The following is a 27,024-nucleotide window of genomic DNA, read 5'->3' as shown; positions in this document are numbered from 1 at the left end:
GTCTAAGTGAATTCTTTTATAATCATGTTCATACTAATACCTTAGTCCTCTATTAATTTAGAGAATATTTAATAGATACCATTTATGAGTACTAATTAATGTAACATTACCCTGGTAAATGTCAGTTGCTACTTACAAGAAAGACTACATTCTAATTTTAATGCATCCAATGCATTAAATGGCTTGGATTTGAAATCTATTTCAAACATGTATATCCTTTTGGAAGTTTCAAATGAACTTAAATTCAACATATCAAAAGCTAACTTCATAATCTTCTGTCCTTCTTGCATTTTTCCAGTTCTCCTATTTCAACACTCTTCACCATTTCTATCTACCTCTGGAAGGTTTAGAACTTAGAGCTTGCCACTTTCTTCCCCCAATCTCCATTGTTAATTCATTATTTGACTGTCTCACAAAGGCATCTCTGCTACTCAATTTCTGCTCTGAGACAATCAAAAACTATTATTAATATGACCTTTGTAGAAATCTTCAAACTGATTTATCCACAAAAGACCTAGATTCACTCCAATATTTCCTTAGCACCTAGTGTATTAATATTTTTGAAGCACAAATATTCAATTTTGAAATCTCCTGAATGATTTCCTTTCTTAGCTAAAGACACATTTTAAAATTGGCCTGTAAGGTTTTACACAGCCTGGTCTTACATACTTCTATTTGGCAGGTTTCTTTCACTTAAGGAATAAATTTTTTTAAAAGTTTTTTTATATACAGTGCTATCTTCTCTACTGTTATGAGACATTTATGTATTTTTTATTGCCTTTCTCTCTCCTCATAGATAAATCCTACACATGCATCAGATCTCATTTCAATCATCACTTTCTGAGGGCAGACTTTGTAGACTTCCCAGGTTAGATCAAACCTTCTTATTCAAATCCTCATATTATCAAGTTCCTTTAAATGTATGACATATTATAGTTGCTATTTTTGGTATGTATAATTACCATATCAATGCCTGTCTTCTTGACAATACACGTTTTCTGACTCCTTAAGCTAGTCCTAGGCCACACTATCATAAGTTATTATGTAAATGTACTTAGAATGAAGAAATGGGGAAATTCTCCAATGAATTTTATTATGAAACTGATTTGAGGAGGACTATCTTGAAGGACTAGTAATCTTACATATTGAGATCAGCGTAAGAAATAAAAAAGCTAGAATGAAACTTTGTATGAGGCTTATTCCTTTGTTGTCCAGATGACATGCCTCATTCCTAGCAATGTTTAGACTCAGCCAAAGCTAGGAAAGAAAGGGTTGAGATTAAAATAAGTTCTCCATCTAGACTCTGAGTCTTATCTATTTAGTTTGTATGGTATTGTGTAATTTTAAAATCTGTTATTTCATTTGTACTTTTTGCATGTTAAACTTTTCATACATAATGGAACTCTCCTTCTGTTTGTTTTATAAATTAAATGGAAATAGGTGAGATCTACCTGGTCAAATTCTTTTTTAAAAATTCAAAAGGAACAGCTGAGGAAATAAATGTATAACCAAAATTTGCATTATATGAAAAAAACTTCATTTAAAGGCACATCCATATAGAAATGCAAATGATCCTTGCAGAAATACAAGGAACACATTTTTTTTCTCTCTCTGAAGCCTTACTTCCAAACATCACCACTGCTTTATTCAAAGGGTAAAACAACACATTTTCTTGATTCATTTTTTTCATTTCACCATGATGGATGAGTCTTGGTCTGTAGAACATGTCAAGGTGTCTTCAGAATTGAAATCAGAAAACATGAAATGGATTCTTACATAGCCCAGGTGATAGAATGTTCTGTAGCATATGAGGGCACTCGGATGGAGGAAATTTTCTTATTCTAGAGCTATATAAATTTAAAATTCCTAAAACCAAGTATGTTTAATTAAATAGGGAGATTACCTTTTGCATTCTGAAAAGGTGTTCAGTGGCCTACGTTGAAACTTCTCTTTTGATCAAGTAATGGGCAAAGATCTTTAGATAAGTTTACCCCCTTGACTGTGCTCACCTGTTCTAAGTTATGGAACCCAACAAGAGAATCATTTTTATAAATATCATTTGACTTGTGCAAAGTCCATTATGGATTTGGGAGCAGACAGGATATCTGTAACATCCAAGGATACCTGATCCTGAGTCTACATTCACTGTCAAAACCCTATAATTTTTTCAAGAGGAGGAAGAATAATTAGGTAAAAGAAATATTCTTCATCTATACTTAGATAAATAAGTTAAAAATCACTTTTCCTGAATTTTTGCTAATGATATTTTGATCTTTATGCGAATATGGAAATTGCCTCTAGTTTATGTATGTCAGCAGATAAACACATTCTCTACTATATAGGATGTAGGCAGGTGGAGGATATATGATCCATATTCATTGAAAATTTTCAGATTATAAAAATCACTTTAAAGCTAGGTCTTGAAAGCATGTGTTACACAATTTTAGAAAAACTACTAATGGCCGGGTGGACGCGGTGGCTCAAGCCTGTAATCCTAGCACTTTGGGAGGCCAAGGCGGGAGGATCTTGAGGTCAGGAGATCAAGACTATTCTGGCTAACACGGTGAAACCCTGTCTCTACTAAAAATACAAAAAATTAGCTAGGTGTGGTGGCGGGTGCCTGTAGTCCCAGATATTCCGGAGACTGAGAGGCAGGAGAATGGTGTGAACCTGGGAGGCGGAGCTTGCAGTGAGCCGAGATCACACCACTGCACTCCAGCCTGGGCAAAAGTGTCAGGCTCTGTCTCAAAAAAAGAAAAAAAAAAAAGGAAAAGAAAGGCTACTAATATTGTCATTGGCATGAAAAAATGGGGTAGTATTCTCTGTCCTTATGGGATTGAAAACAAGAATGGTGAAATATGCCAATTATTTATAAAAATGTAATGCTATGTTACATGGCTCAAATTATTTCATATGGATTCTATAATTGCCTGAAAGAAGAAGAAAACTTTGTGTTTCCTACTGTCTGGGGTCATTTTGATTTCCCTCCAAAAGTATGTATAAAATATTCTTAAGTATGTACTTGCATTAAACTAGACTTCAAAGTATACCTCTGTAGTAAAAATGGTTTAAGCGGTACTCCCTTACGTTTAATTTTCAGTGAGTCCAAGCATTTCTGTGTGATTTGGTAATTTACAATAGATGTACGTAAGCATGCTTTATTTAAAGTAGTGTGACTTATGTATGAATTGCAGTGAAATTCTTCTTAAGGATATAAATAAATTTTCCAAAAAGAGAAAAAAGAACATATTTTTGTTTGTTTTTGCTCAGCTGAAGTGGTACATACAATATACCATATAAAGAACCACATCTTACTTTTATATGCTTATTCAGCAAACTGTGTGTTTGGTACTCTAGAAAATCCTTTTAATGCTTTCATTTATATGATTCAAAATTCCCCTATTGTTTTATGGCTATCTGCTTTAATTTGCTAATATTTACATCATGGTTCTCTAATTTATTCAACATGTCTCTATTTCAAATATAATCTGGTTTTTAAGAAACATGAAATTAACCAGAATAATGAAATGGATACCTGCATAATTTCTGGGAATATGGCGCATGCTTGTCAGTCTTTTCCCTTTTAGTTTTCAAAAATGACAGTAGAATAAATGCCTCAAATACTACTACATACATTTGTCAATAGGAACATTCAAAATGATGCCCTCCTTGAACAGATTTAACAGACCTTTGCTTTGTAAACAGAATGTCAATAATTTTAGAGTTTATGGCCTCCACCTTAGACATCTGCACAGATGAATATCTATAAAACATTTTCTTTATAGAGTTGGGAATTACCAAATGGGGCCCATTGGAAAGGACATCCTTTTCATTTCAAATCTTTGCATAATTGTTATTTACATGCAACAGCTGAGACTGCAGAACAGAAATGAGTCAGTCAGATGTCATTTCATGGAACACGTTAGAGAAAGTGCACCTGCCTTGCCATAGGCACCACTTCCTTGGGGAAAATAGCAATTTTACATATCTAACATGAAATATTCATAGCATTCTCTGCAAAAAGTGTTGTTGTAGGAGGTGGTGATTATAGCATTCAGAACATCTTAGATTTGGTCATAGCTCTGCTGTGTATTAATTATCTTCTACACTTTTTCTCTTCCATGACTATCATTTTATAATGTTTAAAACATAAATAATGTTATATCAATTGCCTTCCTGTTAGGCTTGTGTGATCATATTACTGGAAGCAAAGTCAGGGTGAGTCACATTTTTTATTGGCCATCTGAAATAAAATATTCAACCAAAAATGGTGATTGGTTTAATTTATAATACAATAAGAGAAATCCTAAATAAACTATATGTTTCTGAAATCTAGGTTACAAATGGTAAGGTCATATAAGAAACATATATTAAATATATATTATAGGCATGTCTTAGAGAGCCAACAGGCTGTCTAAGTTATAAGTGTGGACTCTGGATCCAAACCACCTGAATCAGAATCCTGCTGTGTCACTTAGTAGCTTTGTGATCTTGCGGAGGTCATTAAATACTTCAGCCTCATTTTCTTCACCTGTAAAACAAGGATAACAATGTCATCTACATTATAGAGTTAATAAAATTAGTTAGATGAATATCAAACTGCCTGACATATGGTAAGTTCTCTACTATTATTAGCATTAGTGTTATTACTATTTAGCTGCTAATTTATTAATGTGTAAGACACTTTACTCAGTAGTTTGGTGTGTTCCATCTCAATCTTCTTTGAGATTACAGCTGGTCTATTTTAAAATAGTCTATAGTATGGAAATCTTGAACAAGGAGAGAATCCTATGATAATATAATCTAAGAAAATGAGGTTCTTACTTCCTAATAATTTCATTATTTCACTTCCTAATTATTTCATTCACTCAAATATGTTTGAAAGTTTACAGCGCAGTACACTATAGTCAGATAAACTCATTTTCTAATTTCAATTTCACAGGTATAATCTCTTAGTTAAATTTTTAAACTTTCTTCTGATTTTTCACATTTGTTTATTAGGTCTATTGTGGGGATTTAATGATACATCTTATTTCTCTTGAAAATGTCCTTAGAATTTTTGTAAATTATGCACCTGACAAAGGTCTAATGTCCAGCATCTATAAGGAACTTAAACAAATTTACAAGAAAGATAAACCACCCCATTAAAAAGTGAGCAAAGGACATAAACAAACACTTTTGCAAAGAAGACATACGTGCTGCCAACAGATATATGGAAAAAAGTTCAACATCAACGATTATTAGAGACATGCAGTTCAAAAGCACAAAGAGATACCCTCTCACACCTGTCAGAAAGGCTATTATTAAAAAGTCAAAAAATAACAGTTGCTGGCAAAATTGCAGAGAAAAGAAGAATAATTATGCGCTGTTGGTGGGTATATAAATTAGTTCAATCATTGTGGAAAACAGTGTGGCGATTCCTCAAAGGCTTAAAGACAGAACTATCATTCAACCCAGAAATCCCATTACTCGGTATATACCCAAAATAATGTAAGTCATTTTATTATAAAGACACATGCACGCGTGTGTTCACTGCAGTACTATTGACTAGAGCAAAGAGAAGGAATCGACCTAAATGCCCATCAGTGGTAGACTGGATAAAGAAAATGTAGTACATATACAACATGAAATTCTATGCAGCTATAAAAAAAGGCTACATCCTTTGGAGAAACATGGATGGAGCTGGAGGCTCCTTAGCACACTAATGTAGGAACAGAACACCAAATATCACATGTTCTCTCTTATAAGTGGGAACCAAATGATGAAAACATAGAGGGGAACAACAAATACTAGGACTCAATTGAGGGTGGAAATTGAGAGGAGAGAGAGGATCAAGAAAAAAATAACTGGTAGGTACTAGGCTTAATACCTAGGTGATAAAATAATCTGTAAAATAACCCCCCGTGACGTGAGTTTACCTGTAAAACAAACCTGCACTTGTACCCATGAACTTAAAATAAAAGTTAAAAAAAGAGAGAAAATGTCCTTAGAATATAAGCTTTATTATATAAACAACAACAAAAATATCCATAACTAGGGGAAAAAGAGGAAGAAGGAGAAAGAAGAGGAGGTGAAAAAGAAGAAAAATACTTATAATTTAATGTGAAAATTGTTTAGGGGTCAAAAGTTTATTTTCTTGAAGATTTTAAACATTGAATCAGAAATGTCCCTGGTATATAGTAGTTACTCAATATTGGCTGATTGATTAAAGAACTGAATAGATGAGATAGGTATCTGTGATATCAGAGAGTAAAAGTGTAACATAATATAACCCTAAAGGTTTTTCTGAGTGTGCCCTTATTCTCCAATGGCTTTCTGACCACACAGTAGAAAATTTGTTAAACAGAATATTGAAAAATGACTTATTCCTGATTAGCAATATTTTGAGAGTTTGTTTTGACTCAACAAATAAAATATTTTATCTTATTAGATACACTAGCTTGCTTCCAGATAAAATGTGTGAATTTTTGAGTATTGTTACAACTCAAGTATGCATGTTCATTAATACTACTACACTAAACTTTCTAGTCAGTCATTCATAGGTTGTAATCATGGTGTTAATTTAAGGATAGATTGAAGTTAATTTTGAACCATCATTTTATTTTGTTTTTATTCTTCAGTTTTGCATGTTGTCTTAGTCTGTTTTGTGCTGCTTTATTAGAATGTCTGAGACTGAGTAATTTGTAATGAACAGAGATTTATTTCGTATAGTCCTGAAGGCGAGGAAGTCCAAGATCAAGGAGCCCACCTCTGGCAAGGGCTTTTGTGCTACATCACCCCATGGCAGAAGGCGGAAGAGAAAAGGAGCATAAAAGAGAAAAAGAAATATAAAACTGGAGGTCAGATTCAAGCTATACCCATTGCACTTTTGTAATAATGGCATTAATATATTCGTAACAATAGAGCCTTCATGATCAAATCACCTCTTAAAGGTTTTACCTCTTAACACTATTGCTTTGGGCATTATTTCCTGCACAAATTCTGGGTGACACTTGCAAGCCATAGCACAGATAAATAATCTACCTGCATTGTCAAACTCGTTTGAATATGTTGTAATGATCTTGTTAAATATCTTACCAACTCAATTATAAGTTTTTCCAATATGAATAATACCTTTTATTTTAACAAGTTTTTCATTGGGAAGATGTAAAAAATGTAAAAAGAAATAGTATGCAGCTTAACTAATTAGTATAGGATTGAAAATTATGTAATTCTAACCCAATATAAACAATAAAATTTTAAAAATACTCATATTGGTAAGTGGGTTCATAATAAGTTTAATATCTTATCAAATCATCTAATCTTTTGCTTTCTTTAGCAGACTGATGGTGTAAGGAAAGATAAACATATCAAAGTTGAAAGGGTAAACTTTTTTTTTTTTTTTTTTTTTTGAGACGGAGTCTCGCTCTGTCTCCCAGGCTGGAGTGCAGTGGCGAGATCTCAGCTCACTGCAAGCTCCGCCTCCCGGGTTCCCGCCATTCTCCTGCCTCAGCCTCCTGAGTAGCTGGGACTACAGGCGCCCGCCACCACGCCTGGCTAATTTTTTGTATTTTTAGTAGAGACGGGGTTTCACCGTGGTCTCGATCTCCTGACCTTGTGATCCGCCCGCCTAGGCCTCCCAAAGTGCTGGGATTACAGGCGTGAGCCACTGCGCCTGGCTGAAAGGATAAACTTATATAAGAGTGGTTGTTGGTTAACTGGATAGCTGTATAAAAAAACAACAACATGAGCATCAACAATAACAACAACAAAAAAAAACCTTGAATTCTACCACACACCAAACACAAAAATTAATTTAATCGGGATCATTTACCTAAATATGAAAGATGAAACAAAAATGCTTCTAGAAAAAACTCCAAAATTTAAGATAGGAAAAGATGTCTTCTACAACATACAAAAAGTATTAATCATCTTTTAAAAGATTTATAAATTAGAATTCATTAAAATTAAGAAATTTTATTTATCAAACACTATTAGTAGAAAAAAGACAAACAATAATAAGACAATGATATATGCTTTTTGTATCTAAAGAAGTATAAATGAATAAAGAATGTTCAAATTAGCTATAAAATAACAGACAACCCAATTGTTTTTAAATAGACAAAATAATAGGATTATTTGAAAATTTCAAAATTCCAAAATAAAACAATAAAGTTGAATGTAGTTTACTGAAGATAATCACATAGTTCACAGCTGGAAAAGGATCACCAGATGCATTATTTGAAGAATGTCAATTGTCCAGCTGATTTTTTTTATAAGTAGCTCTATGCAATAAAAATTGAGTTCATAATTTTGCCCAGTGAGGAAGAGGGAATTACTTAGATAAGACTGCATCACAGTGTAGGGAATGGTAGCAACTGCTTCTGTTTGGAGTGAAAGATTTTGCAGTAGTAAAACAAATTTAATGGGCCAGTTCACTCTTTTTCAATCATGCTGTTAAAGTTTACTGTTGAAATACTTGCTGTCTGAGGAATTACCATCACTTCAGTTTATTTGCAGCCTCTGTCCTATATAACAGCAGGACTGTTTTTTTCTCCTCAGAAAGATGAAATTGCAACAGCATGGTGAATCTCTCACATAACAAAAGAACTTGTACTTTAAAAAATGTCTTAAGACTCCCTACTACAAATAACAGATTTAAAGCAGATTTAAGACGTGACTAATTTTATTTAATCCATCATAAGGGGTCCTAAATGTAAAGAATGAGATTTTGTAAGAATCTCTAGCATAGAAATCTCTAGCATCACAGAAATATTCCCCATTCACTGCCTTTTATGATTCATCGATTCATTGATAATCAAAAAAATCAATTATTCTCTAATTGTATGGAAAATCACTGGTTGTCTATAAAAAAACCAGAACTTTCCAATAATAGCTTTAAGCCTTCAAATCATTATTTTCCAAAATTCATAAACAAGAGTCACTAGCTGTTACTGACATCTTTTAATAAACATGGAACTTGAAAAGAGTAATTCACAGAGAGATTCTTTCCTTTATGTTCCTATCTCTTTTGTGTCTTTTCATCTTTTCCTTTGTTCTCTTTCCCATGAATTCCCCTCTTATTATTAAATTCCTAACTTTGTAACTAAAACCTATAGTTGAAATTGACATGAACCTAATAGAAAATTGAGCAAAATACTCAACAGGCACTTTCAAAATTAGAATTCTAAATGGCTAACATGTGTGTGAAAAGATACTCAAATTTGTGTTTGTAACCATCCATCTTTAATAATTCTATCAACAATATGTACATTATTATTTATAAGTAATAGATTATTCACATACAAATAACTGTGTTCCCTTTTCCCAGTGCTCACCCCTCAGGTGTTGCAATGAAAGCCAGATGAAAACATTTTCTACATGAGTGGCCAGAACTTCCATGTGAGAGGGATGGAACAAAAAGGATAGTCTCTGCTTATATATAGGAAAAAATGGCTACTGACTTTCCTCTTCTTGAAAAGAGACAAAATTTTCACCCCTTGGAGACGGAATGGGAAGGATTCCAGGATTTCACTCTAAACTCTTAGAATGTACATGCATCCCTCTGAAGGCCAGATAAACTTTGCTGTGTATAGATTTTAGGATATAAAGTTATCTATCTATACCATGGTAACACAGATAAAACATTGAACTAGATAGTCAGGGCTACTTGTATATCTTGTGTTATGAACTGAATTTTGTCTTTTTGCCCCATGCTACCATCAAATTTATATGTGAAATCCTAACCCCCAGGACCTAGGATGTGGCCATATTTGGAGACAGGAACTTTACAGTAGTAATTAAGTTAAAATGACATCATTAACATGACCCAAATTCAACATGACAGTCTTTATAGAAAGAGAATATTTGGACCTGAGACATACAGAGAAAAAATAATAAGAAGATAGGGAGAACAGAGTCATTGTGTTAGGCTGTTTTTACATTGCTATAAAGGAACTATCTGAGACTGGGTAATTCATAAAGAAAAGAGATTTAATTGGCTCACAGTTCTGCAGGCTGTCAAGAAGCATGGCACATACAAATGCTGCTGTTGAGGACCTTGGTAGGCTTCTGCTCAGGGCATAAGACTAAGGGGTAGCCAGCACATCACATGGTGAGATCAGGAGTGAGACACAGAGGTGGGAGGTGTCACAGTCTTTCAAACAACCAATTCTGGTGAACTCAGATGGGGTACTCACTCATTATCTCGAGGAGGGCACCAAGCCATTCATGAGGAATTTGCCCCCCATGATCAAATTTCTCCCTCTAGGCCCCGCCTCCAATATTGGGGATCAAATTTCAAAGTGACATTTGAAGGACACAAATATACCAACGATTTCAGTCATCTCTAAGCCAAAGAGACAGGCCTGGAATAGCTCTTTCCCTCATGACTCTTAGAAGGAACCAACCTCCTGACAAATTGGACTTCTAACCTCCAAAACTGAGAGAAAAGAATTTTTTGTTTGTTTGTTTATTTAAGCCACCCAGTCTGTGATAATTTGTAATGGCAGCCTACTCAACTAATACCAATGATAATACAGTCACAGTTTTAATAAGTTCCATGAAGAAAGTGGACAGAATGCTACCGAATAAATGACCTAGGTTAAGTTAACCTGACCTGGATAGAACGGGTTAAAGTTCCTAAAGAGCTGACACTTCATCCAAGATATGATAAAGGTGATGTGACAGAGAGCCCAGAGAAGAGCTCTCTGGGCAAAGGTAACATTAGCTTGGAACAACGAAGAGCCTGACTCTAGAGAAGGTCAGTGCTGCAGGATTGGGGTGCTGGGGAGGGCAGTGGAAGCTCTCCATGTAACATGAAGTGCAGTGAGGAGTGAGAACCACAGTGCAGAATGAATGGAGGAGAAGCGGAGGCATTGGGTCTTGGTGACAACCATTATAAAAAGTTTGGTTGAGAAAGATGAGTTGTAAGAGAAGAGAGAGAGCTTAAGTACATCTGTTTCTGTTTATACAAATATGTACCAATTAAACACACTTCTAAGTAACTAGGGAGACAAAGAATAAATCTCAAGGAAATTAGACATGCTATAACAAGAAATGGAAATAAAAATACAGCACACAAAAAGTATAGGATGTAGCTAAAACAGTGCTACATGAGAATTTTATAATACCTTATAACAATAGCAAAAGAATTAAACCTAAAGCAAGCACTAGGAAGAAAATAATGAAGATGGCAGCAGAAATAAAGGGCACTAGTCATAAAGAAAATCAACAAAACCAAAGCTGATGTTTTGATCTATAAAACTGATAAATTTTGTTACTTGGCCTAGAAAACAGAGTGAAGCCATCAAATTACGAAAAATCTAGAATGAAAAAAGGGAAAATTAACACTAACCATACACAAATACAAAGAATTACAAGGTGGAACCTTAATTCAATCCCAACTAATTATTTAAATGATAAAATATATAAATATTGGCCAGGCATGGTGGCTTATGACTCTGACTGTAATCCCAGCACTTTGAGAGGCCGGCAGATGGATCACCTGAGGTCAGAAGTTCGAGACCAGTCCAACCAACATGGTGAAACCCCATCTCTACTAAAAAAAAAATGCAAAAATTAGCCAGGCATGGTGGTATGCACCTGTAATTCCAAGTACTTGGGAGGCTGAGGCAGGGAGAATTATTTGAACCCAGGAGGCAGAGGTTGCAGTGAGCTGAGATCGTGCCACTGCACTCCAGCCTGGGCGACAGAGTGAGATCCATCTCAAAAAATAAAAATATATAAAAATAAAAAAGTATAAATATTTTGAAAAGTCACAGACTACAAAGCTGACTTCAGTAATATTTTTAAAAATCCAAATATAGATCTATGAATTAGTTTTCTATAACTACTATAACAAAATACTAGAGAATAGATTTTAAGTGTTCTGACCACACACACACACACACAAAGTGTGTGATGTAAGTAGATATGTTAATTAGCTTGATTTAGCCATTCCACAATGTGTATATATTTGTTATATATATATGCGTGTGTGTATATATATATTATATATATATATTTCAAAACATGTTATACCATAGATATGTACACTTCTATTATTATAAAAGTGGTGAAAAGAAAAAATAAAAACAAAGTATCACAAACTTGGTGGCTTAAAACAACAGAAATTTATGTTCTCAGAGTTCTGGATGCCACTAATCCAAAATCAGTATCGCTGAGCCAAAACAAAGGTGTTAGCAGGGCTTCATGTTCTCTGGAGGCTTTAGATGAGTATCATTCCTTGTCTGCTCCAGGTGCTTGTGGATGTGAGTTTTCCTTGGCTTATGGCTACATTATGCTGATCTTTCTAGGCCAAAATCTTTAAATTGCTTGATTCTATTTTCTTACAGCATCTTCTTGTGTGAGTATCCGATTTATCTGTGTCAAATCTCTCTTAGCCCTTATCTTAGTAGGACACTTGTGCTCTCAATTAGGGCCCATCTGAATAACCAGGATAATCTACTTATCTCAAAATCTTTCATTTAATCACATCTGCAAAGACATCACCATATAATTTGCCTAAACTGTGTTCAAGAGGATGCCCCTGTATTCCACATCATAAAGTATACCTATATCAAGTATTACATTAATTTAAAAACTTAAAATCACGGAAGAAAAGCCTAGGTACCAGTGAAGCTGATGAATTTTACCAAGTGATTAAAGAAGAATTAACACCAGTCCTTCAAAACACTTCAAAAAAATTAGAAATTCACTTTCCTAAACATTCTATGAGGCCAGAAATACCCTGATACCACAACCAAAGACGTCACATAAAATAATAAAGTATCATTTATCAACATTAACATGATAACCCTCAACAAAATATTTAACAACTGAATTTAAGAACATATAGAGAACTATAAAACATGATTTATTGGGATCAGTGTAAGACATCATATTACTAGAATAAAGGATAAAAAATACATTATTGTCTCAATAGAAACAGAAAAAAAAAAACACTTGATAAAATCCAATGCACGTTCATGATAAAATCACACAACAACCTATGATTAGAAGAGAACTCTCAGAATCTGATAAAGCATTGGATTATATACTCATACTTATTTATATAATACTTAAAGAGTGAATGTTCTTCCCCTATGATAAGAAAGAGAACAAGATTGTCTGATTTCACCACTTCCGTTCAATGTGGTACTAGAAATTCTAGCCAGGATAAGTAGACAAGGATAAGAAATAAAAGCCATTTAGATTTGAAGACAAGAAAAGCTCTCTCTATTGGCAGGTGAAATAATCTTATATATAGAAAATCCTGAGAAATCCATACATACACATACATGCAAAACTATTTGAACTAATACACAAGTTTATCAAGTTTGCAGAATACCAGATTTACAAACAAATGTATTTCATTTCTATACAATGGCAAAATCAAAAAATAAATTTCAAAAACAACTCCATTTACAGTAGCATGAAGATAAAGAAAATAATTAACAATACAATTAAAAAATAAGTTCAAGATTTGTACATTAACAATTACACAACATTGTTGACAGAAATTACAGAAGGTCTAAAGAATTGAAAACTGACATCCCACACTAATGAAATGGAATGCAAAACTGTTAAAATATCAATAATTTATAATGATCTACTAAATCGATACAATTGCTCTCAAACCCCAGCTACCTTTTTGTATAAATTCACAACTGACCATTCAATTTATATGAAAATGCCAAGAAACCAGATTAGCCAACACACCTTGAAAAGAACAACAAAGTTTGGGCTAACTTGTCCAGATTTTTATTATTTACTACAAAATTTCAGTAGTCAGTACAGATGGTATTGCAAATGGATAAACATGTAGATAAACTGGATGTAATAAAAGTTGAAAATAAATTCCTTTTTATGGTCAACTGATTTTAGACAATTAAATAGGGAAACAATACTTATAACAAATGTTACTGAGACAAAAGTATATTCACATGCAAAACAATGATAGTTGAGCCCTACCTGAAACATATACAAAAATCAACTCAAGATGATTATAGACCTAAATATGAAAGCTAAAATTATAAAATTCTTATAAGAAAATATAGGAGTAAGAGTTCTGTAAATAATGTTTCTTGGATATGAAACAAGATAAGAAAGCAAAATGAGAAAGAGTGCATTGATTTGACTTCATCAAATTAAAAACTTTTGTGCTTCAAAGGACATCATTCAAATAGGGAAACTCAACAAATATAATCGTAGCAACATTTGAAAATTATACACGTGATAATAGACTTGTACCTAGAAAATATAAATACCACTTATAACTCACTAATAAAAATGTGAATAACTTAGTTAAAAGGTGAAAATTATTTTCATGAACAATTCTCTAAAGAAAATATACATTGATCAATAAGCACATAAGAAGATGCTCCACACTATTAGTCATTAGACACATTAAAATCAAACCCATGATGCAATATTACTTTATACCCAATAGGAGGGCTCACATAAAAAAGTAGAAAGAAACACAATTACAAGTGTTTCCAAGAATTTGGAGAAATCGGAATTCTAAAGTGTTGGTGGATTTGTAAAATGATGCAGACCCTTCAAAAAGCAGTTCAAAAGTTTCAAAACATGATATATATATATCGTGTGTGTGTATATATATATATATATATAGGCATATACTCAAGATAATTAAAAACATATATCTACATTAAAACATGTCATTTTTCTAGCATCATTCTTCATATTAGCAAAAATTCAGATACGATCCAAAAGTTGAACAACTGGCTAACATATAAACAAATATAGCATAGTCATAGTATGGAATAGTATTTGGCAATAAAGAGGAATGAAGTATAGATACATGTGGTAGCATAAATGAAGACTGAAAACATTGTAACAAATTTTAAACAGCCAGATACCTTTAAAAGGCCACATATTAAATAAATCAATTGATTGTAAAATCTGCAGAACAGGCAAATGCACAGAGACAGCAGGTAGATTTGTGTCTCCCAGGAGCTTGGGAAGAAGAGAAGAGTTAGTTAATTGTTTCCTTTTTAAAGTGATAAACTGTTCTAAAATTAGACCGTTGTGATAATTGTACAACTGCATGAATATACTAAAAGCTACTGAATTGCACAAATTTGAAAGTAAATTTTATGGTTTGTATATTATAATAAAGTCATTACTTAAAAAATGGCCAATTTGTGTGCTGGGTATGATCTTGAGAACTTGGGATTTATAAATAAGTTTATTTAGGAAAGGACTCTATTAGTTACTTTTCACACTGCTATGAAGGATACTACCTGAGACTGGGTAATTATAAAGGAAAGAGGTTTAGTGACTCGCAGTTCCATAGGCTTAATAGAAAATATGGCTAGGGAAGCCTCAGGAAACTTACAATCATAGCAGAGGGGAAGCAGGCACCTTCTTCACAAGGTGGCAGGAAAGAAAATTAATGCAAACACAGGAAAAAAATGCCACTTTTAAAACCATCACATCTTGTGAGACTCACTATCAGGAGAACAGCATGGGTAAAACCATCCCCATGATCCAATCACCTCCCATCTGCTCCCTCCCTCTACACCTGGGAATTCTGAGGATTACAATTCAAGATGTGGGGACACAGAGTCAAACCATATCAATGACAGTCATCTGAATGACGATATATCCTCGTGTTAATGGATTAATGACTAGGTGTGACATTTGTGATGATCTGCATGAATTTTTAATGCTTATTTGATTCACACCCGTTGTATGTTTTCAAATGTCTTTATAACAGTATATAATAAAATGTTTAAAATTTCACATTTGTAACAAAAATGAAGTTAGGAAAATATTAACAAGTTATAGGCAAGCTAAAATTGATTAGAAAACTAGTTAACATAAAAACTAGCATGATATAGTAAAACTGAAAAGCAATGCTACAACAGAATGGCTGTTTTTTTTGCCAAGAAATTTTAGTCATCTTAGTTTGCATCTTTGAAGCTGTTAAATGTCTCAAGCCGTATTTCTAATTGGGGAAGATTAGCAAACTAATAAACGCAGTGGCAGATATTTATCATAAAATCACCAAGCAGTAGTTAAATCTTCTTCCTTCTGGGATCATTAACTATAGCTTAATTAGTTCTGCTTTAAAATCAGCTTGTACTTTTAACTCAACTATATAATAAAGTATACAAAAGTCATATAAATATACTGAAATTAATTTTCTACAATGAATGTGCAATAATTTAATAATCAGAAAATATTACTTCACATTATTACAGACATAATTTTCTATAATCTAAGAGAAAATTTAAAGATAATTTATATTAATTGAAAGCAGTGAAAGGAGATAGGACAAGATAGTCTTAAGAGGAATGTTTTTATGAATTTAGAAGAGCATATAAATTATAAGCACATGGGACAGTTACATTTTGTAAAATGGCGTTGCCTATGAAGCTATTATTCAGCTGGAGTAGAATTTTTATATGATGTGGCCGGGGTATCAACATCAATTTTGTGTACCTGGATATGTGACAAGTGGGACTGCTGGATCATATGGTAGTTCTATTTTAAGTTTTTTTTGAGGTACTTCCATACTCCTTTCCATAAGGTTTGTACCAATTTATATTTTCACCAACAGTGCACAGTCTCCCTTTTCTCCACATTCTTGACAATACTTTTTATGTCTACTCTTTTTGATAATGGTCACGACCCTGGTTATAATCCTGCAGTAGTCCTTGTAAGTCCTGAAATATATTCTTTTCTTTTTAGCAAAGTAGAATTTCTGAATACTCTGATTTGCTTATTGGAATAAGTAGGAAGGTTTTTTCAGATTTTGCCTTGAAGGGAAACCTAGCAGTGTGTCTCACTCAGTTCACTGCTTTTTGCTTTTTACTAGTTATCTTTGGGCAAAAGTAACTGCAGTTTTTGCCATTGCTTTTAGTGACAAAAACCACAACAACTTTTGCAACAACCTAATGTTATCTTGTCTTTGAAGTCTCTATTTTTTTCTGTCTCATCCCTTGAGACCACCAGAAGTTCTGCTTGTTTTTTCTGTTTATTCTTCAACAGCATCTCTGCGAACTAGCGAATTCTGGATTCAAACCTATTTACTCTGTGGCCAGAATGTTGTGATTGTTGACTGACAGTTAACATCTCTGTATTTCCCCTCTCTCAAATGTTGTATCTCCTAGTACAATTTCTTTAGCATCTCCCTGGCTCAAATTAAATAAACAAAAACAGAAATAAAAACAAAAACAAAAAATCTAGCTGAGAAACATAACAGTTTTTCTTATGTGTCTTGGATTTTGCCACGATTTATAGTTGTTTCCTTCACTACTAATATCATTGGACTTGACACTATTTACATAATGTCTCACATCACTCTGCCATACTCATAAGCAAAAGTAACACTGACATCTTTTTAATTTTATTTTAAGGAAAATAACTTCTCAGCCAAGTGCAGTGGCTCATGCCTGTAATCTCAACATTTTGGGAGGCCGAGGTGGGTGGATTACCTGAGGTCAGTAGTTCTAGATCATTCTAGCTAACGTGGTGAAACCCCGTCTCTACTAAAAATACAAAAATTAGCTGAGCGCAGTTGCACATACCTGTAGTCCCAGCTACTCAGGAGACTGAGGCAAGAGAATCACTTGAACCCGTGAGGCTGAGCTTGCAGTGAGCCGAGATCGTGCCACTGCACCCAAGCCTGGGTGACAAAGCAAGACTCTGACTCAAAAAAAGAAAACAAACAGACCCTCCTATACTAAGTTTGTTCTGTAATCATTAAATTTTCATATAAAATAAAGGTAAGGAATGGGGAGAAAGGCAAATTATGTAAAGATTTATTTGCTCTTGAGTTTATTCTAACCTCTGAATGTGGAAGATAATTGCATGAGAGTTGCAATGTATGAGTCAGTATTTACTCATTTAATTCATATTAATTGAACACATCTGTAGTTAGGTAAAAAATCGTGGACCCTGGAACTTAGTTAATTTGTCTAGTGCAAGACAACATTATGTTACAATTATATCACATAGTATCATGTTATGTTCATCATATTATATAAACATACGTCATAGATAGAATAGAAATCTAGGGAAACATCAACTGAGATAACTAGGGCAGATGGTTTAATGTACCTTTATATGAATGTGTGTTTTGTTTATATTATAATCATGTATTTGTCCTTCAAACTAGTGGTTCTGGTTGCTATTGTTATGCACCATATCTATGACTGTGATAAAATACACAGTGACCAGCTGCCCCTTCTGTTCTGACATTCTTGTGAGCTATTTGACAAATTATTACTTTGGACTCTGCCAATAGAGATTTTCTCTGTCCTCAGAAAGGCTGCCCCTTACCCTTGCAGCACACCATGTATTCCTTCAAATTGAGTCATTCTTCTGCCATTTGTTTTCTTCTATCTTAGCCTCCTGCTGCTTCTCCCTGCCATTGACGTAGATGGCACATTGCTTCGTATTATGCTTTGTGCATCTTTGAATTAGTCTTGCCTGCTTTTTGTACAATTTCCCTTTTTTCAGGTCACTCTACCATCTCAGATTTAGCATGTAGGTAAAATTCTTTAGGGAGTGAAAAGCCCAGTATGGGAGAGTGATGATGAATGTGGGTTTTCCCTCTACAGTGAATTCCTGAAGACTTTGTTCTTCTATTTTCAAATGTAGCTCCTGTGAGAGGAAAATGAAACCTTTCTTCAGAAAAGGTGAAGAGAAGCATTGGGTCACAAACAAAAGAAACATTTCCAAATAAATAAATTATACATGACTTTAATAATCTGAATCTTAGCAACTCTGATCATAACCTTGACTCCCCCAAGGAAACGTCAAAGTAACTATCGTTTTTCACAAAGCATGATCCCATCGAAGGGCTATCTACTTCATCCTGTCCAATTGATCAAATTCTCATTATGATAGCTTAAATAATAGCAGACAAAGAAATCATATTTATTGACACGGTTCCCTGAAAATGGTGATGCTTTCAGAATTTGAACAGAAAGCTAAGATTTATCTAGCATAGAGGCCTGTGTGTAAAGTGATACAAACAGGGAAGGAGTACAGTATACTCAAGGCATTGGAAAGAAGTAAAAGAAAAACTGTATTTTAATACAAGAAGGTTTCTAGTCAATTTCTTTCTTTCTTTTATTTCCTTTCCTTCCTCTCTCTCTTTCTTTCCTTCTTTCCTTTCTTCCCTCCCTCCCTCCCTCCCTCCCTCCCTCCCTCCCTCCCTCCCTCCTTCCTTCCTTCCTTCCTTCCTTCCTTCCTTCCTTCCTTCTTTCTTTCTCTCTCTCTCCTCTCTCTTTTCTTCTCCTCTCCTCTCCTCTCCTCCCCTCCCCTCCCCTCCCCTCCCCTCCCCTCCCCTCTCCTCTCCTCTCTCTTCTCTTCTCTTCTCTTCTCTTCTCTCTTCTCTTCTCTTCTCTTCTCTTCTCTTCTCTTCTCTTCTCTTCTCTTCTCTTCTCTTCTCTTCTCTTCTCTTCTCTTCTCTTCTCTTTTCTTTCGACCAGGTCTCATTCTGTCACCCAGGCTAGGAGGTTGGGGTGTAGTGGTATGATCTTGCCTCACTTCAACCTCCAAGCCTGGTCTCAAGAGATTCCCTACCTCAGCCTCCCTAGTAACTGCCACAATGCCTATTAGTAGACATGTATTTTCGCAGCGTTGCCAGGCTTGTCTCTGTCACTTGAGCTCAAGGGATCCAGTTGCCTTGGCCTCCCAAAGTGCTGAAATTACAGGCATGAGACACCGTGCCCAACCTCTACTGGTCAATTTCTATGTTTCAGCCTTTCCCCTTGCCCCCATTATGTTCTACAAACGCTGGACTCCTGCTGTAGATGTGAAACTGAGACATTTTCTAATTATTCCATTTTCTTTCTTATCTCAATGCCCTTTGTTTCTCTTTTTGTTTGTTTTTCTTTTTTGTTGTTGTTTCTCTTCTCCTGTGTTTTCTCTGCCATATTATTTTCAGTGTTCTGCAATAAAGAAGAGACCTATTAAACCTGCTATGTGTGGAAAGAAATGTAATAGATTCTCTATTCTGTCACACTTCATCTATTATTATGTCATCAAAAACCTGTAGGCATAACAATAAAATAAAAACCCAAGGCAACAGTAGCTGCCAGTGGATTTTACAGATTAATCATTATATGCCCTAAATAATATGGATTTCAGTGGACTCCACAGATGATTTTTTGAGTTATAGCATATGGGCTACAGAAGGTTTCTAAAATATTTAGGAATTAGGATAGTCTCTTGTGACATTACTGAATTAGGGTGAAAGGGGAGGTAGAAACATCATATGGCCCTCAATTTCCACTTTACCCCTTTTCTTTTGTTAGACCCATCGCTTTGACTTTAGCATTTATAGGAAGTTTTAGGTAATATCAGTTAGTAATTTAAAAGCTGTCCTTCGGAAATGTATTAGTTGGCATACCACTCCCTTGAAACTCTCCTTAAAAAAAATGGAAATGTAAACATCTTAGAAATTCTGCATGAAATAGTCTCCACTTGAAAATACATTAACATGTTTTAATGTATCCCATGACCTCTAGTTAATATTTTTGCTTAACTCTCCAATCTGTATTTCCAAATTTATTTGATCCCCAAAATTATTTATTTTGTTTCATAACATTCTTTAACACTCTTGTATTTTATCTCAGATGTTTTCTTTTAACATAACACTTCTTAACATCTCAAGGAATTGGGGTTCTGCCAAACACCTTAAAGAAATTGTGCCAAAACAGATATATGAATGACTGATTAAAATAGTGTTATTAACTCTTATCTCTCTAGTTTCCCTTGTATACTATTTTCAGAGTTGCTTTCTAAAACATATTTTGGCTGGGTGCAGTGACTCACACATACAATCCCAGCAATTTAAGAGGCCAAGGCCGGAGGGTCACTTGGGGTCAGGAGTTCAAGATCAGCCTAGGCAAAATAGCAAGTGCCCATCTCTCCAATATTTTATTATTTTTTAAATATTTAAACAATTAACTGGGTGAGGCTGAGGTAGGAAGATCACTTGAGCCCAGGAATTCAAAGCTGCAGTGAGCTATGCTCATGATCATGCCACTACACTCCAGCCTGGGTGATAGAGGGAGAACTTGTCTCTAAAAAATAAATAACAATAAAATTAAATAAGACATACTTTATCTTCTGGAAAAAAGTCCAAAGGACACATTTTTGTCCGTGTATAAGTACATGTATATTTTATTAAATATTTATATATGTGATAATAATTGCTATGTTCTGTATTCAATATGCATTTTCATATATATATTTTTTTGAGATGGAGTTTCACTCTTGTTGCCCAGGCTGGAGTGCAGTGGCGTGGTCTCAGATCACTGCAACCTTCGCCTGCCAGTTCAAGCTATTCTCCTGTCTTAGCCTCACATGTAGCTGGGATAACAGGCGCCTGCTACTATATCCAGCTAATTTTTGTATTTTTAGTAGACACAGGGTTTCACCATGTTGGCCAGGCTGAGCTGTAACTCCTGACTTCGGGTGATCTGCCCACCTCTACCTCACCAAGTGTTGAGATTACAGGCTTGAGCCACTGTCTCTGACCGCATTTTTATATTTTGCATTCTTAAATTTCCTTTACTTGCAATCAGAATGAATCATTTCTTCAAAGCAGTATCCAAGTTGCATCTTATCCTCTTAAGCTATGCTATTTTAGTCTTTCTAACATCACCCCATTTTTTTCTCCAGTCAAAATCATATTCATCTGTCATATATTCACAATATTAATATTGTATTTGACTTAAATTTAACATCCTCTATTAGTTTTGTAGAAACGTAAATTATGCATTCTCATGTGTTCCCAGAGGTCATGTGTTGTACCTCAGCTACAGAATGTATTTATTTAAATCCAAGTTGTACTATATAATTCAATTATAACATTTATGTGTGTCCCAAATTTTAACACAGTGTTTTAATCATGCAATGAATTAAATGCCGAAAGTTGGTATTTTCAACAAACTTTCCTCGTTATATTTCCTTTGGGTGTTTTTGGTGTTCAGTATCTAAAACACATATTGGGATACGTTATTTCTTTTACGTGAATATTTAATGGCAAAATTCAAGTCAGCAACATTAACTAATATCATTCAGTGCCTGAAACAGGGCTAGGCACGTAACAGGCTTAATAAATACTTTTCAGATGGAAGGGATTCAAACATCTGTTTTCCAAGTTGCTGATATTTGTTCCACTTGACAACTTTTCCTTTTTAGCTCTTTTTTTTTCTTTTCTTCTTTTTTTCTTAAGTTATTACATTTATTGAAACATTTCCACAGCAATCTTTAGAGGAGTTTTACAGATGCACTATTAGCAGGCAGGACTACACAGGGAGTCTAGGAGTCCAGCTTCATTCAATAGTATCTGAGTAACTAAACTTGATAGAGCAGCAAGGGAGCAGATGCATTTTTACTAGAAATGAAGACTTGTGTTCTTGTAGAATTCTGATATATAACAACGCTACTTGTTGGCCCATAAGAAAATAGAAAATTATTCTCTGTGTATGTCTGGCTAAGCTAAATATGTTTACAAAAATAACTTTTCTGTCACATTCCATTATATGGGTGAACAGTCAAACAGGTAGGAAGAGAATAAAATGCTCACATATTTATAGTTTTATACTCAAGATCTCTTTCCTCACACACATGAAATGAAAATATAAGATGAATAATTGAAAAATGTAAGGAACTTCTGGGTATATTTTTCATTGCTATATTTGCTTCTCGCACATTATCAGTTTTTATGTTTCCTTAGTTCCAGATTCCGTGAAGTAGGACTGCTTCAGTTTGTATTATCAGAGCTCTTTTACATTTAGAGTTGTTCATTTTCTAGTATAAGTACATTGAGGATCTACTTTGCCTATGGAGTCTGAATTATTTAGAGACCACCAGTGAGTTTCATTTTTCTTTGAACTTAGAAAATCATTTTCTGTCCTGTTATGGAGAAACATATCAATAAAATATTGGTTGATTTTCTGTGCTATCCTAAGCAGTTTATTTTTTTCCTGGAAAAAAAAGAGAGACAGTATTGTGAATATTATACCATCCAAAATAGTTTAGAGTAAAGTTAAATGTATGTTAATTTCTATATATTGGATTCTCATTTTATGCCATGTGTGGTGGAGGGCTGTGTAACAAAGTTGGTTGAGAGGGTCTTTGCCTTTTTACATGCCAGGTATATAATCCTTCTCTACATGCTATAGCTACCATGTGGTGGTGTATTTCTCTAGTTTTCAGATATTGAAGTAATATGCAACTATCCTGAAAGGTGATGCTTTTTTTAAGTTTTTATGTTTTGGTTGGCAAATTAGTTATTAATTATTCCACATGATTGAAAGTTTTAGAAAGCCATTTTAAAATGGACAATGGTGTATGTGGTTATATAAAGAGACACCTTCATAAAAGTCATTGAGTATTTTCTGGCTCAGACTCAGGGACGGTGAGTCTTGACAAAAATTCCTGTTTAATTTGTGGTGCTCAGTCAATACCCACCAAATACACCACCTCCTCTTTATTTCTGGCTTACTCTTTTCTTCAATAATATACATTCTTTTTCCCCCTCCATCCTAGTTTGGGGGGGTACTTGTCCATTGCATGTTTGTGTGGAGATACATAATATGCTTTCGTCTTTTTAAATATTTTTCCTGTTTCTCTGTTATTGTCTCTCAGGGAGTCAAAAGTAACTACCATGTGAAATACCACTAATTACTATAGAAATAGGAGAAGACAGAAAAAAAATGTGCATTAACTCTTCAAGGCTATACTCCAGTGATTTTATATGTCATCTATGTTCATATTTCATTAGCTATAAGAGTGAAATGCAATTTTAGTTTATATTAAGGAGGAAGAGAAATAGAAATGCTATAGATCAGTACTGAAGACTACCGTGAGGCATTGGTTTAATCCAGTTACAGTTTACAATTTATTTTAAAGTTTTAATGAGAGGAGATTAAGTTAAAAATTTTAATCTAAAGCCTCAATCTAACAAAAATGTTATGAAAAACACAGAGCCATAATTCAGCTTACTACAGAAAATAACTCCTATTATATTCTATGTGATATCCAATAATTTGCACAATAATGTGACTTCAGGTGGCAGGAAGGAATGTGCATGTACCACACCATCTAAGAGCTAGGGGACATTTTAGTGTGAATTGGATGAATTATCTGTCTTATCTCTTACTTTGAGGTCCTATGAATTATTCATTCTAGCACAATTGGACTCTGAAAATGTAAACCATTTTTGCTTCTTCTTGGCAGAGCTGAAATTACATTTCCCATTTTTCAAGGAATAATTTGTCTACCATTAATATGTGCTCAGTGCAGTAGGCAGAATTCCAGAAAGGATTTAAAATGCATGGGTGTCTGCTTTGAGTTTGTGTAGTTCAGGTGTTACCCATAGACTCAGAAAGAGTTTAAATAGGATTTAGGTTCTTCTTCTCTGGCTCTCTTCTTTCTAAAATTTAGCCCTCAATTTCCAGTAGATGTGGGCATATGTTTCTCTGGACATTTTCCTATGGTATTTCTTTTAAGCTAGCAAGTGTGTTTTTATTTAGAAGTTTCAGTCATCTGCAGAGTGTAGACCATCATTCCATAGGGTGAGAAGCCATAAAAAATAGGGTATTGATCTTATAATGTTTCCTTCTTTAAAGTGTTAAATTCCCTCTGCTATCTGCCCACATTTCTAAATTTTTCAAATACTCTGCATGGGAATTAGTCTGATAGGGGCTACACAGGGATACCTGAAGCATACATCTTTTTGCTTTCAACTTTATTAAGGTATAACTGACAAAATTATGTCTTTGGAGTGTATAAAGTGATAATACATGTATACATTGTGAAATAATTTAATCAAGCTAATTATCACATCCTCACATGTTTAATATGTGTATGTGTGTGTGTAATAGCATTTAAGGTCTACTTTCTTAGCAAATTTCAAGTATACAATTGTATGATTAACTATGGTCACTATTATAAAGATTAGATCCCTTTAACATATTCGTCTTGTAAATGAAAGTATGTACCCTTTAACCAACATCATCTCATCTCTACCACCTCCCAAACCCTAGCAACTACAATTACTTTCTGTTTCTATAGGTTCTGCCTCTTGAGATAACTTGTGTAAGTGAGGACATGCAGTATTTGTCATTTTTATGACTTACTTTACTTTGTATGATGTGTTTAAGGTTCTTACATGTTGTCAAAAATGGCAGAATTTTCTTCTATTTTAAGGATGATAATATTCCATTGTATATATCTATGTCACATTTTCTTTAGCCAATCATCTCTCAATAGAAACTCAGGTTATTGCCATGTCTTGATTATTGTAAATAATTCTGCAATGAACATGGGAGTATAGCTATATCTTCAACATAATAATGTTAATTTCTTTGGATGTATACCCAGGAGTTAGATTGCTGGAACATTCGGTACTTATTTTTAAATTTTTTGAAGAGACTCCGTACTGTTTTCTATCAAGGCTGTAGCAATTTACATTCTCACTAACAGTAAGTAAAAGTTTCCCTTTCTCCACATCCTCACCAACATTTATCTTTTAAAATTATGTAATTATTTTATTTTCTTTTTATTTTTATTAATAAAGATATATCTCTCATGCAGAATAATTCAAAATGATTTATTTATAATAGATATTTTACTCTCAAAGAGGTTGAGTGTAACTTTCTACTCCTTAAATTGAGTTATACCTAGTGACTTCAAAAGCCTAAGAAAAACTATGTTATTTCTTTCTCTTTGTATATTTATTTACTTATGTAACTGACATATAAAACTATAGGTAGAACATGTTGTTTTGAAATAATGTATGCTTTGTGCAACAGCTCAATTGAACTATTGATAGCATATGTGTTATTTCACATATCTTTTTTGGTGAGAACAGTGTATTTTTTTATTCACTTTAAAATATGAGGGAAAGTAAGATAGCATAGTTCAAGAGGGAAGTCTTTGTTAGCTCAGAGTTGTTTAAAAAGATTCCTTGTTCCATGTCACCAAATATAGCCCATGGGCCAAACCTGGTCAGCCCCACTTTCATGAATGCCTTTTGAGCTATGAATCGTTTTCACAATTTTGAGTGGTTGTACAAAATTCAAAAGTGGAATGATATTTTCTGACATATTAATGTTTTACAAAATTCATAAAGTTGAGTAATTGTGATGGAAACCACGAAGCTAACATTTTATGTCTAGCCTGTTACAGAAAAAGATTACTGACTCCTGTAGAACACAGTGTAGCCCTGTAAGAGCATCAAATAATTAGAAACCACTTGGTGTTTATCACAGTCCTTTGCAGATCCTTCTTGCTCTCTGGTGTTACTACTAGACTTGCCCCATGTCTTTTAGTTGTGACTTACTTTACCTGGAAAGACTATGATACAGAATGAAGTCTTATCAACTTACAAAATGCATAATATAACAGTGATACTACTTCCAGTAAACATTATAATATAGAGATTCTGTAGAAGAAGTCACAGTGATACCATTTAGCGATCTATTTAGGAATATCCAGATGAAATAATCACTTTGGAAGACTATCTGTCAATATCTATGACACTTATGCCAACTGAGTATCTACTGAAAACAATTTCACTCCTGGCTGTATGCCTCAAATTTATAAATTTATATTTCTACCAAAAGACATTCACAAGAAACTTCAGAGAACTTTCCTCATGGGGGATTTGGAATAAACCAAGTGTCTATCAAAAATGGAATATATAAAGACAATTTTAAATGCAATATTACATGTGAATAACAAGAAAAATAATTACTACTGTTACAGGAAATACCATAATAAATAACAGAAGTCAAAAAATATATCTGTATGGTGCAACTTATATAAAATTTTCAACAGACATAATTAAGGTAACAGAAGTCCAAATAGTGGTTACTTATGGGAGATTATGACTGGGAGGAATATTGGAAATATTCTCTATGTGGATATAATTAGTGTTGCTACATACACACACATACATGTACATATGTGTGTATATATTCTTTGGAATATATACTTAATATTTGTGTATTTTACTGTTTGTATGTTGTCCCCAAATTTAAGAAT

At 33.9% G+C, this 27,024-nt stretch overlaps 2 long non-coding RNA genes across 2 annotated transcripts in view; one reads left to right on the top strand and one right to left on the bottom strand.

The window, feature by feature from the left end:
* LOC105475435 (uncharacterized) overlaps positions 1 to 27,024 on the top strand; it is a 248,925-nt gene that overhangs the window by 144,561 nt on the left and 77,340 nt on the right. The gene's annotated exons all lie outside the window — the stretch shown is intronic.
* The window catches only part of LOC105475439 (uncharacterized), a 102,932-nt gene continuing 95,269 nt past the window's right edge, over positions 19,362 to 27,024 (bottom strand). Inside the window, exon 3 of the long non-coding RNA XR_983351.3 lies at positions 19,362 to 19,910. This is a non-coding gene — a long non-coding RNA (uncharacterized lncRNA). The remainder of the gene's footprint in view (positions 19,911 to 27,024) is intronic.

This window comes from Macaca nemestrina, chromosome 4 (genome assembly GCF_043159975.1).
Source record: "Macaca nemestrina isolate mMacNem1 chromosome 4, mMacNem.hap1, whole genome shotgun sequence".
In the NCBI taxonomy this organism is placed as follows: Eukaryota; Metazoa; Chordata; class Mammalia; order Primates; family Cercopithecidae; genus Macaca; species Macaca nemestrina.
The sequence above is the reverse complement of the archived record's forward strand: the minus strand, read 5'-3'. Positions and strand labels throughout refer to the sequence as shown.